General features: G+C 45.9%; 2 long non-coding RNA genes across 2 annotated transcripts; both read right to left on the minus strand.

Annotated features, from left to right (window-relative positions):
- Nucleotides 1-1,108: 1,108 nt before the first annotated feature.
- Nucleotides 1,109-3,167, minus strand: LOC121865378. The gene is made up of 3 exons (XR_006088756.1): nt 3,116-3,167; nt 2,002-2,139; nt 1,109-1,268 (listed from the first exon to the last, which is right to left on the minus strand). It is a non-coding gene; the product is annotated as an uncharacterized LOC121865378 (long non-coding RNA).
- Nucleotides 3,168-3,206: 39 nt separating this feature from the next.
- On the minus strand, nt 3,207-11,428 carry LOC121865379. Its single transcript, XR_006088757.1, has 4 exons — nt 11,332-11,428; nt 3,945-4,026; nt 3,493-3,647; nt 3,207-3,247 (listed from the first exon to the last, which is right to left on the minus strand). It is a non-coding gene; the product is annotated as an uncharacterized LOC121865379 (long non-coding RNA).
- Nucleotides 11,429-13,330: the final 1,902 nt, after the last annotated feature.

The raw sequence follows: 13,330 nt of genomic DNA on the forward strand, positions 1-13,330 counted from the left end.
GATACATCCTAAAATCTGTGAACCACAAATAGGTTGCAAGTCGCCATAATTGGATAACAGAAGCTGGGAGTGTGTATGTTTCTGCCACTGTAAACCATGTCTGTCAATATCAGTCCCAGTATGTTGGTGAAGAATGACAGAAGCACATACCTGTACAACAGCTCTTATGTCCTTGGTGGAGGCAACTGCTGCTACGACTCTGGAGACATGTCGTAGGGCAAAGACTTCTCTTCAACTCCTCCACTCACTACCTGTAATGTGCTTAGCACCAATCCTATCATGCCTGCAACCACCACCACACTAACCTGATGAAAAGAAAATACAGAAAATAAGAATCGTTTCTGAATCCCATTTTATGACAGAGTTGAAAAAAGACTCATGGAAACCTACATCAAGACAACTGGGCTACTTGATTACATCAGACAGCAAAGTTCCCACTAATTTTTTACATTACAGTGCAAAATAAATTCTGTTACATGCATTAACATAAAAGCAATGTGTAGATGTGCACCACCAGTAGAAGCAAATAAGCTAAATAAAACATATTTGTTTTAAAGTTATTGCAGGTATGTGAGAAGTAGAACATAAAAATAAAAGTACATGTACTATAGATAACCAGGTTGTGTTGCATAATGTGTTTATTTAAAATAGAAGAGATGTTGCCAATGATGATGATATCCACAGCTGGGAAAATTAAGTGCATGGTACTGGGCGGAGCAGCTGTTATTGGGCGTAGGAATACTGTAACCAACCCATAACAACCAGAGCCTCTAAAAATAAGTTTTGAAGCCAAGGTTATTGCTGAAGGGCAGAGAATATGGGTTCAGTAAGTTTTTGGGAAAGGATGTCCTGCTGACATGGGATGCCTGATTATGTGGAGCAACAGGTATAAACTAAATTTATGGCCTTGTTGAGAGAGAGAGAGAGAGAGAGAGAGAGAGAGAGAGAGAGAGAGAGACAGACAGACACAGAGAGAGAGGACAGAACAGAGACAGAGAGAGAGAGAATATGGTTGCTCCTACCTTACAGGCAACAATTTATGGAGTGGAATAGTTTAGTTGTGTTACTATCTCAAATAAATTCCTCACTATACCATACCTTTACTGCTTGACTGTATGGACCGATAGCTGGCCAGTGAGATATGCCCTGAGCGTGCATTGTTGTGCGAGATGTGGGGTGTAATTGGTCATTTTCTTCATCCGTGGTCACGTGACTTCGTTTCCAACTGGACACATCAATTGTAATCGAATATCACTTGGAAGAGGCACCTAAATAAAAACCAAATAAAATTTGAAATATTTTATAATTATGCACAAACAACTGCAATTTATCTGAAGTAACACAAACCAACTGAGTTTGTATATGTGGAGGCAAACCATGTACTAGTAGGTAGTAGGCAGCTACCAAACAGGGAGGTACTACATCCTGGGAAGATATTGGAAGCATAATGTATTGTCTAATGGTAGACCCTGCTGCCATATGGCATCACGAAAATTGTGACCGAGTCCCAGGTTGCTGATCTGACTTTCTGCCTCATTTACACACAATTGCAGGGTCTCAATTGTTTCTCTTACTGTTGACAACACAACATACATACTCCGTATATCATTTCTCACTATTATATTTTTTATTTTTTTTATTTATTTATGGCTTTTTAATATTACTATTATTATTATTATAATTATTATTATAATTTATATTAAATGTTAATATTTTATAATTATTATTATTTAGTATATTTCATCCCAGGCCTTGATGTGGATCATAAAATGACCTGTGCCTGGGTGGGCTAATGCCCAAAAAAAAAATGTAGCCACGGAAGAAAAATCTAACCTAACCTAGAGAAATGAGACCAGTAATAAAAACACTGGAGGCATAGCCAGAAATAAATGATACACATTTACATGTTCAACTACGGTATTAATTTCCAAAACTAGATTGGTGATATTTCAGAGGTGCAATGGAGGTGTTAATGACAGAATTCACTTTTGGTCTACCTACCTCAACACAAACTCTAAGGAGTTGACAGAGAATGTTTGATGTACTGAGCATTGAGCAGGCTATAATCATCTATATCTTGTACATACATCTTCACACAAACTAAGTCATGTAATTCCATTTCTTCGCCAAGCAAACATTCTGAAAAAGAAAAGCTGGTATTAGTTGTCAATATAAGCACTATAGTAACACACTGCTTTGCCAGACTCATTATTGCAGTGAATGATCTGCAGAGCTATGATTACCAAATCCCTTCTCTTCCTCCTCCGTAATGTCTAGCATTAAATGCTACATATTTGGGTTATCGTCGGTTGAAATAATGTACTAAATGCCACTGTTTGTATTCCTTCACTGTCCATGTATATGTTATAACATTGAGAACTTGCGTGATGACTTTTACCAACTTAATGTCTATTTATCAATTTCTCATAATTAAACTATATGTGAGACACTGCCTACAACAGGTGGAAAAATGGGACACTTGTCCATTTTGGCCTTCAACCATCACCACCACTATACCCCCAAAGGGTTCTGGGCTCAGTAGGTAAGAGAAGTAATGTTTCAGATCAAGCTGTGTCTCTGGACAATGTACTGATGTGCAGCCTTACCAAGTTCTTATGCCTTCACCAGCTCTGACTATACTTCTCCCTTTATCAGAAAAGGAAAAGTTCAAACATTTGTCCTATAGAAAATGACACATCATTCATATTAGGGGTTATAGAAAAGGTGGGTTATTTTTTATTAACACTTAGTGTCCTAGTGGTCTAACTACATGATCAACTCACACTGGCTGACTCTGCACACCTGAGTGATGTTCTCATATTTCTTCCATCATTTTTTTAAATACTGTATCTAAATTATTATAACTTCATGAGTTAGATAGGATACTGAAAAGATATGTAGAGAAAAAATTTACAGAAAAAAATTCAGAGAATATAAATGGAATATATAAGTTCTGTGCCAGCAGGCTCTCTGCATGACTGTCAACACACAGACACACATGAAAGAAAGTGTTAATATAATATCATGTGTCCTGCCATTGAATAATTCTACCCAATGACACCTAATGGGCTTTTTCATGTGGTGTTCAGTAAGCTGTGATCTAAAGATAACTCACCTTTAAGTCTAGTGATAACTTCATCTGCAGTATTACCGGAAAACTAAAAGTAGCCCAGAGAAGTGCGGACAACACCACAATGCAGGTCATCCACTTCAGGAAGAGTTTGTGGTCGCATGAAAGGGCTCATACCTGTAGAAGTTAAATCAAACTATGGTTTATGTGGATAAATAAGCAATGGGTATTGTTCAAAATGAGAGATCTTAATTTTAAATACAGTTCAAAGATGAAGATGATATAAAAGTTCAAATATTTGGTAATGCAGTCAATAAAGATACCACGAAACTGGAACTCACTTCTTACACTTTATTCCTTAAAAAATCCACAATACCTGTTGCAGGATCTACATTACAATATTCACCTACAGTACTACACACCTGGTTATAGAAGCATCATTGTCTTCTATATAGATTCCTTGGCCTGGTCCTCTGCCTGCTGTTCTTCCTCTGCCAAGTTTAGGTCACTCAGGAACTCTTCTGGGTCCACGAATACCAGCCGCTTTCACTAACTCCAGCTGACTCATGTCATCAGGCTGAACAGATAATCATCATTTAGCCACATGCATCAAGCTTACCTTAAAGCTAATATAATGACAATACTTAATATACTGTACAAGGGCATACACAACATGAGGGTTATGAGCAGTTAATGTCTCATGAGGGTGTTTGGAGTGACACCAGGCTATAATATACTGTGTACAGGTGTTATGCTTTAGCTCTACTAATGTGTACAGGTGTTATGCTTTAGCTCTACTAATATTTTAGGCTTAATAGCTATAACATTTTATAAGAATATGGTTCTTGATGGATACAAAACAAAAGATACTTACTATCTCTTTATCAACTAGTTCTAAAGACTTCAGATTCAAGTAACCAACACCTCCTGCAGTTTCCACTATTTCTGTTTCATGTCTGAAAATATGAAAGGGTATTTACGTTAATATCCCAACAGTTTTGTTATGATCTATGGATCTCCTCGAGATTCTACCAGTGAATACTCCACAGTCCATCACTACTTAGGAAGTGTGTAATGCTCTCAACTTAATAATTAATAATTTTAAAGCTAGTCACATAATCCAACTGCACATTGACATCACATGCTTTACAAAGTTTTTGAATCGTTGTTGACAATAATATTTGTTTGTTTCAAGATTTCTAAATGATGATATGGTTGCCTTCAGCATAAACAGTGTCCATGTGGATAATCCATCCCTGCCACTAACCACTGTGCACATTCTAAGCAATGGCAGGCTTTGTCAGGGATGATTTTTGCTTATATTTTACAGTTTACTCATTTGTACTCTACAGCAAAATGGGATTTCATCTACAATTCTTAATTTTTAATGAATAATAAATTTTCTGCAACTTTTAAGAATTCATAACCATTAAAATTTTCTTCATTAATCTTTTCAGTCTAGATGTGCCCTGCACCCAGAGTCCTACAGATGTGCCCTGCACACCCAGGAACAGTCCTACAGATGTGCCCCGCATACCTGGAACAGTCATTGCAGATGTGTCCTGGCATGTCTGGGAACAGTCCTACAGATGTGCTCCTGTACACCCGGGAACAGTCCTACAGATGTGCCCTGTACACCTGGGAACAGTCTCTACAGATATGCCCTGTACACCCGGGGAACAGTCCACACAGATGTGCCCTGTACACCTGGGAACAGTCCCAGATATGCCCTGTACACCTGGGGAACAGTCCTACAGATGTGCCCTGTACACCTGGGGAACAGTCCCACAGATGTGCCCTGTACACCTGGGAACAGTCCTACAGATGTGCCCCGTGACACCCGGGAACAGTCCTACAGATGTGCCCATACACCTGGGGAACAGTCCTACAGATGCCCGTACACCTGGGAACAGTCCTACAGATGTGCCCCCTGCACACCCGGGGAACAAACAGTCCTACAGATGTGCCCACACCTGGGAACAGTCCTACAGACGTGCCCAGCACACCTGGGAACATCCGCCAGATGTGCCCTGCACACCTGGGGAACAGTCCTACAGATGTGCCCAGTACACCTGGGGAACAAATCCCACAGATGTGCCCAGTACACCTGGGGAACAGTCCCAGATGCCTATACACCTGGGGAACAGTCCCAGATGTGCCCATACACCTGGGGAACAGTCCCAGATGTGCCCAGCACACCTGGGGAACAGTCCCACAGATGTGCCCCTGCACACCTGGGGAACAGTCCTGCACAGATGTGCCCCGTGACACCTGGGAACAGTCCCACAGATATGCCCTGCACACCTGGGGAACAGTCCTACAGATATGCCCTGTACACCTGGGGAACAGTCCTACAGATGTGCCCCAAATACACCGGAACAGTCTCTACAGGATATGCCCTGTACACCTGGGGAACAGTCCTACAGATGTACCCTGTACACCCTCGGAATGTCCCATGATGTGCCCTGGCCCGGGGAACAGTCCTACAGATGTGCCCCCTGCACACCTGGGGAACAGTCCACAGATATGCCCTGTACACCTGGGGAACAGTCCTACAGATGTGCCCCTGGTACACCTGGGGAACAGTCCCACAGATGTGCCCTGTACACCTGGGGAACAGTCCCACAGATGTGCCCCCAGACCAGTCCCAGATGTGCCCTGTACACCCGAACAGTCCTTGCGATGCCCTGCACACCCGGGGAACAGTCCCACAGATGTGCCCTGTACACCCGGGAACAGTCTCACAGATGCCCAGTACACCTGGGGAACAGTCCACAGATGTGCCCTGTACACCCGGGAACAGTCCCACAGATATGCCCTGTACACCTGGGGAACAGTCCCACAGATATGCCCTGTACACCTGGGAACAGTCCTACAGATGTGCCCTTCTGTACACCTGTGAACAGTCCTACAGATGTGCCCCACACCTGGGGAACAGTCCCATGATGTGCCCTGCACACCTGGGGAACAGTCCCACAGATGTGTCTCCGCACAATCAAACAGTCCTACAGATGTGCCCTGCACACCTGGGGAACAGTCCTACAGATATGCCCTGTACACCTGGGAACAGTCCTACAGATGTGCCCCCTGTGACACCTGGGGAACAGTCCTACAGATGTGCCCAGTACACCTGGGGAACAGTCCCACAGATGTGCCCTGTACACCTGGGGAACAGTCCCACAGATGCCCTGTACACCTGGGAACAGTCCCACAGATGTGCCCTCAGACACCCGGGGAACAGTCCCACAGATGTGCCCTGTACACCCGGGAACAGTCCCACAGATGCCCTGTACACCTGGGAACAGTCCTACAGATGCCTGCACACCCAAACAGTCCTACAGATGGCCCTGTACACCTGGGGAACAGTCCCACAGATGTGCCCTGGGTACACCTGGGGAACAGTCCCATGGATGTGCCCTGTACACCCGGGGAACAGTCCACAGATGTGCCCCGTACACCTGGGGAACAGTCCTACAGATGTGCCCCACACCCGGGAACAGTCCTACAGATATGCCCCACACCTGGGAACAGTCCTACAGATGTGCCCTGTACACCTGGGGAACAGTCCCACAGATGTGCCTCCCTGCACACCGGAACAGTCCTACAGATGTGCCCTGGTACACCTGGGAACAGTCCTACAGATGTGCCCCGACACCTGGGGAACAGTCCTACAGATGTGCCCAGCACCTGGGAACAGTCCCACAGATATGCCCTGCACACCTGGGAACAGTCCTACAGATGTGCCCCTGCACACCCGGGAAGTCCTACAGATGTGTTTTCCAGTACACCTGGGGAACAGTCCCACAGATGTGCCCAGTACACCTGGGGGGGGAACAGTCCCACAGATGTGCCCTCCTGTACACCTGGGAATGAAGTCCTGCATACAGATGTGCCCAGTACACCCGGGAACAGTCCTACAGATGTGCCCAGTACACCTGCGAACAGTCCCACAGATGTGCCCAGTACACCTGGGAACAGTCCCACAGATGTGCCCTGTACACCTGGGAACAGTCCCACAGATGTGCCCCTGTACACCTGGGGAACAGTCCCACAGATGTGTGCTCAGTACACCTGGGAACAGTCCCACAGATGTGCCCTGTACACCCGGGGAACAGTCCTACAGATGCCCCACACCCGGGGAACAGTCCTACAGCCCCACACTCCGGGGAACAGTCCCAAGGTGATATGCCCCACACCTGGGAACAGTCCTCATGATGTGCCCTGCACACCCGGGGAACAGTCCCACAGATATGCCCCGTGACACCTGGGGAACAGTCCTACAGATGTGCCCCGTGACACCTGGGAACAGTCCTACAGATGTGCCCTGTACACCCGGGGAACAGTCCCACAGATGTGCCTCAGACACCCGGGGAACAGTCCCACAGATGTGCCCTGTACACCTGGGGAACAGTCCCAGATGCCCCTGTACACCTGGGAACAGTCCCACAGATATGCCCTGTACACCTGGGGAACAGTCCCACAGATGTGCCCTCTGTACACCTGGGAACAGTCCTACAGATGTGCCCCTGGCACACCCGGGGAACAGTCCTACAGATGTGCCCTGGGTAACACCCGGGGAACAGTCCCAGATGTGCCCTGCACACCCGGGGAACAGTCCCACAGATGTGCCCTGTACACCTGGGGAACAGTCCTACAGATAGCCCCTGTACACCTGGGGAACAGTCCCACAGATGTGCCCCGCACACCCGGGGAACAGTCCCACAGATGTGCCCCCAGACACCCGGGGAACAGTCCCACAGATGCCCTGTGCCACCTGGGGAACAGGTCCCACAGATGTGCCCCTGTACACCTGGGGAACAGTCCCACAGATGTGCCCCTGCACACCCGGGGGAACAGTCCTACATATATGCCCTGTACACCCGGGGAACAGTCCTGCAGAGGCTCCCTGCACACCCGGGGAACAGTCCCACAGATGTGCCCCTGCACACCTGGGAACAGTCCTACAGATATGCCCTGGTACACCTGGGAACAGTCCCACAGATGTGCCCCTGCACACCCGTGGGGAACAGTCCTACAGATGTGCCCAGTACACCCGGGGAACAGTCCCACAGATGTGCCTAGTACACCTGGGAACAGTCCAGATGTGCCCAGTACACCTGGGAACAGTCCTACAGATGTGCCCCTGCACATCTGGGAACAGTCCCACAGATGCCCTGTACACCTGGGAACAGTCCTACAGGATGTGCCCTGCACACCTGGGAACAGTCTCACAGATGCCCCTGTACACCGGGAACAGTCCTACATATGTGCCCTGTACACCCGGAACAGTCCTACAGATGTGCCCTGTACACCTGGGAACAATCCCCATGGATGTGCCCTGGCAACACCCGGGGAACAGTCCTACAGATATGCCCAGTACACCTGGGAACAGTCCCACAGATGTGCCCAGTACACCTGGAGAACAGTCCTGACAGATGTGTTCCCTGCACACCCGGGAACAGTCCCACAGATGTGCCCCACACTGGGGAACAGTCCCACAGATGTGCTGCCCTGTACACCCGGGAACAGTCCCACAGATGTGCCCCACACCTGGGGAACAGTCCTACAGATGTGCCCAGTACACCGAACAGTCCTACAGATGTGCTCCCTGCACACCCGGGGAACAGTCCCACAGATGCCCAGGCACACCTGGGAACAGTCCCACAGATGTGCCCTGTACACCCGGGAACAGTCCTACAGATGTGCCCAGTACACCTGGGAACAGTCCCACAGATATGCCCTGTACACCTGGGAACAGTCCCACAGATGTGCCCTGTACACCTGGGGAACAGCCTCTACAGATGTGCCCCTGTACACCTGGGGAAACAGCCTCTACAGATGTGCCCTGTACACCTGGGGAACAGTCCTACAGATGCCCAGTACACCTGGGGAACAGTCCTACAGATGTGCCCCAGCACCTGGGGAACAGTCCCACAGATGTGCCCAGTACACCTGGGGAACAGTCCCCACAGATGTGCCCAGCACACCTGGGAACAGTCCCACAGATGTGCCCAGTACACCCTGGGAACAGTCCTACAGATGTGCCCTGTACACCCGGGACAGTCCCACAGATGCCCTGCAAGGGGGGGAACAGTCCCATGATGCCCCAGTACACCCGGGGAACAGTCCTACAGATGTGCCCAGTACACCTGGGGAACAGTCCCACAGATGTGCCCTGTACACCTGGGGAACAGTCCTACAGATATGCCCCTGTACACCCAAACAGTCCCACAGATGTGCCCAGTACACCTGGGGAACAGTCCCACAGATGTGCCCAGTACACCTGGGAACAGTCCTACAGATGTGCCCAGCACCTGGGGAACAGTCCCACAGATGTGCCCAGCACACCTGGGAACAGTCCCACAGATGTGCCCAGTACACCTGGGAACAGTCCCAGATGTGCCCTGCAGCCACCTGGGAACAGTCCCACATGTGCCCAGCACCTGGGAACAGTCCCACAGATGTGCCCCTGCACACCCGGGGAACAGTCCTACAGATATGCCCTACACCTGGGGAACAGTCCCACAGATGTGCCCAGTACACCTGGGGAACAGTCCCCAGCAGATGTGCCCAGTACACCTGGGAACAGTCCTACAGATGTGCCCAGGCACACCTGGGAACAGTCCCACACAGATGTGCCCCCACACCTGGGGAACAGTCCCACAGACAAAGTCTCCTGTACACCCGGGGAACAGTCCCACAGATATGCCCTGTACACCCGTGGGGAACAGTCCCCACAGATGTGCCCCAGCCACCTGGGAACAGTCCCACAGGATGTGCCCTGTACACCTGGGGAACAGTCCCACAGATGTGCCCTGTACACCTGGGAACAGTCCTACAGATGCCCTGTACACCCGGGAACAGTCCACAGATGCCTCCTGTACACCTGGGGAACAGTCCTACAGATGTGCCCTTGCACACCTGGGGGAACAGTCCCACAGATGCCCAGCACACACCTGGGGAACAGTCCCACAGATGTGCCCAGCACACCTGGGGAACAGTCCCACAGATGCCCAGTACACCTGGGAACAGTCCTACAGATGCCCTGTACACCCGGGGAACAGTCCTACAGATGTGCCCCGTGACACCTGGGGGAACAGTCCTACAGATGTGTGCCTGTGCACACCTGGGAACAGTCCTACAGATGTGCCCAGCACACCTGGGAACAGTCCTACAGATGTGCCCAGTACACCCGGGGAACAGTCCTACAGATGTGCCCCTGTACACCTGGGAACAGTCCTACAGATGTGCCCTGTACACCTGGGAACAGTCCTACAGATGTGCCCTGTACACCTGGGAACAGTCCTACAGATGTGCCCTGTACACCTGGGAACAGTCCTACAGATGTGCCCTGTACACCTGGGAACAGTCCTACAGATGTGCCCTGTACACCTGGGAACAGTCCTACAGACATAATATGAGATAAGTTTTAACTTTCTAATATCCTGGAGCCATATGTCATGAGCCATACAATGATGTCAACAACACAAATAATTCATCTTCAGAAATTTAACAGGTGTTCAGTTGTCCTTTCAATAACATGGGGGGGGGAACAATTATCAAAATACATACAGTATCTGGCAGCCTCGAGAGTAATATCCCTGGAGTAATATCCCTGCATTTGGGAGGCACATATATTAAGATTACTTCATGGCAATATGGGAAGAACCAGACCTAATTTTAATGGAAGTACAGTAGTGATGAAGAGGAACATGATAATGGTGATAAAAATCAGCAAATTGTCAGCATAGGGAGAATCTGGGAGGACACACTGACCCAAACTATTTACCGGTAAAATGAATCTTAAAGGAACTGCAGCTGCTACTCAAAATATTTTTTTTAGGTTTTATGGCTTTTATCATGACAATAAATCAAATAGTTGCCTATATTTTGCTTAGAACTAAAAGGGTCAAATAAATACAATTACTAATATTTTTTTCAACTGACAAAATGCTGAGAATTAATTTACCAATAGCAAACTTTTAGAATTAACACTACAGTCAACATAATCAACTACTAAACTGTGTATCAAGCTTAACAATGTTCTACAGCATATCAATTACTGTAATTTTGTGTTAGTTATGTTGTATCTGTCTAAAACCTTCACTACTGGACACCACTTTTAATATTTCATTTAGTTAACACTATAATTTTATTCAGCACAGAGAGACCCTTCATCCCCAAAGAGTTTAAATATATAATGTTGACATCCTTTAATGAATACACAAAATAATATATTAGAGACTGACAGAGTTACTCACACTACTATACGCTTTCTAAAAATTGGACAGTCAAGAGTGAAAGATTCATACTCGCCCCCTTCACCACACACGTTCAGACGGTACTTTTCTTTCTGTTGATGAGAGAGGGACAAAGTATAGGTAGCATATCTTAACATATAGACAATAGCAGAAAAATATAATTCAATATATAAAATTAAATTCACTAAAGACTCCAAGCACATTCAGGTCTCTCCAAGTATATACCATAATGGATCCCATTTGATTAAAAAAATTATAAGGTGCAGAAAAGGGCAATTGCATATACTGTGAACATATACCTGTATCTTGCCTTGCTATACAGTACAGTGAACCTTAGGTTTACGCATTTCTACATTTACGCGGTACCCTGCCAGAACTGGAATTCCCACTTTACGCAGTGCATCTACTCATATACGCGGGTGAAGTATAATTTTTTTATTTAGCTCATAAAATTCATACAAATTATCTGGCCAGAATATAATTTACATTGCTGGAATTCTTACAATTTGATGATCATTTTGAATATAAACATCATAGATTTTGCATTAGACATACAAATTTTAGATCTAATGTAAGTATTTTGTTTACTCTGAGTAAATATGTTATCTTTTGTGCAAAATATATGACATTTATATTCAAAATACTCCTGGTCTTACAAGGAATCCAGCAATGTCAATTATATTATCCTAACTTAGTTTGAAGTATTATTCATTATTATACCTTAAAATCTAGTGGTTTTCCCCAAAAAATTTCTCAGAGAGGGAAGAGCCAGGAGTGTGAGAAGAGGGGTAGGGAGTCGAGTCCATTATTTGAATGGACATTAACTTGGCGAGTGTATTTCTCTATTTCTCTTAAGTATTAATTGTGTGCATGTACCATCATAAAATTAAAATGTTATTTTTACTAGAACATAGGTATTGTGTCGGAAAAAGTGGAGTTTAGGGGTCAGCCGGTCTATTTCATTTAATCCCATATGTTATGTTGTTCACTTTACGCGTTTCTCGCTTTCGCCAGTAATTACCCGATTCTCGCGGTCAATTGAACCCACAAGGGTACTTGGAAAGTGAAAACGCGTAAAGTGAACAACAAAACATATGGGATTAATTCACATAGAACTGGCCCGCCTAAACTCACTTTTCGACTGTTACATTTATGATGGTATCACCTAATAATATTTAAGAAAATACTGTCGCCAGGTTAATGTCCATTCAAATAATGACCAAACCCCCACTCTTCCCAGCTCACTAGCTCCTACCTCTCTGATTAATGTTTGGGTGAAAATCCAGATTTTAACGTTTAGTAATAAATAATACCTCAGGCTAAAGTTAGGATAATATAATTGACATTTCTGGATTCCTTGCAGGTCAAGAATATTTTGAATGTAAGTTCATATATTTTGCACAAAGACAAAATATTTGCTTTGTGTAAACCAAATTATTACATTAGAAGGTAAAGACCTAGTGAGCTGGGAAGAGTGGGGATTTGAGTCCCATTGTTGAATGGACATTAACTTCAACGACTGTATTTCTCTTAAATATTAATTGTCTGACATACCATCATAAAATTTAGATGTTATTTTACTACAACATAGGTATTGTGTCGGAAAAAGTGGAGTTTGGGGTCAGGCCAGTCTCTATTGGAATTAATCATATGTTCTGTTTGTTCACTTTACGCGGTTTCACTAACGCGTACCCTGTAGGTTCAATTGACCGCGTAAATCAGGGTACTACTGCGTAAAGCGAAAACGTAAGTGAACAGCATAGCATATGATTAAACTCAAATAGATAGCTGACCCCAAGCTCACTTTTCCCATTTCTGTATCTAGCTCTTATTTGAGCCTATGATGGTACATCACCTAATTAATATAGAAAATAGAAAACTCCCCACTCGCCAAGTTAATGTCCCATTCAAATAATGAACTCCTCTTCTCACACTACACTGCTGTCTTCCTCTCTGAAATTTTTTTTGAGAAAAGCCACTAGATTTTAAAGTATATGTT

The sequence above is a fragment of the Homarus americanus genome, unplaced genomic scaffold (assembly GCF_018991925.1).
Source record: "Homarus americanus isolate GMGI-L3 unplaced genomic scaffold, GMGI_Hamer_2.0 scaffold16336, whole genome shotgun sequence".
NCBI lineage: Eukaryota > Metazoa > Arthropoda > Malacostraca > Decapoda > Nephropidae > Homarus > Homarus americanus.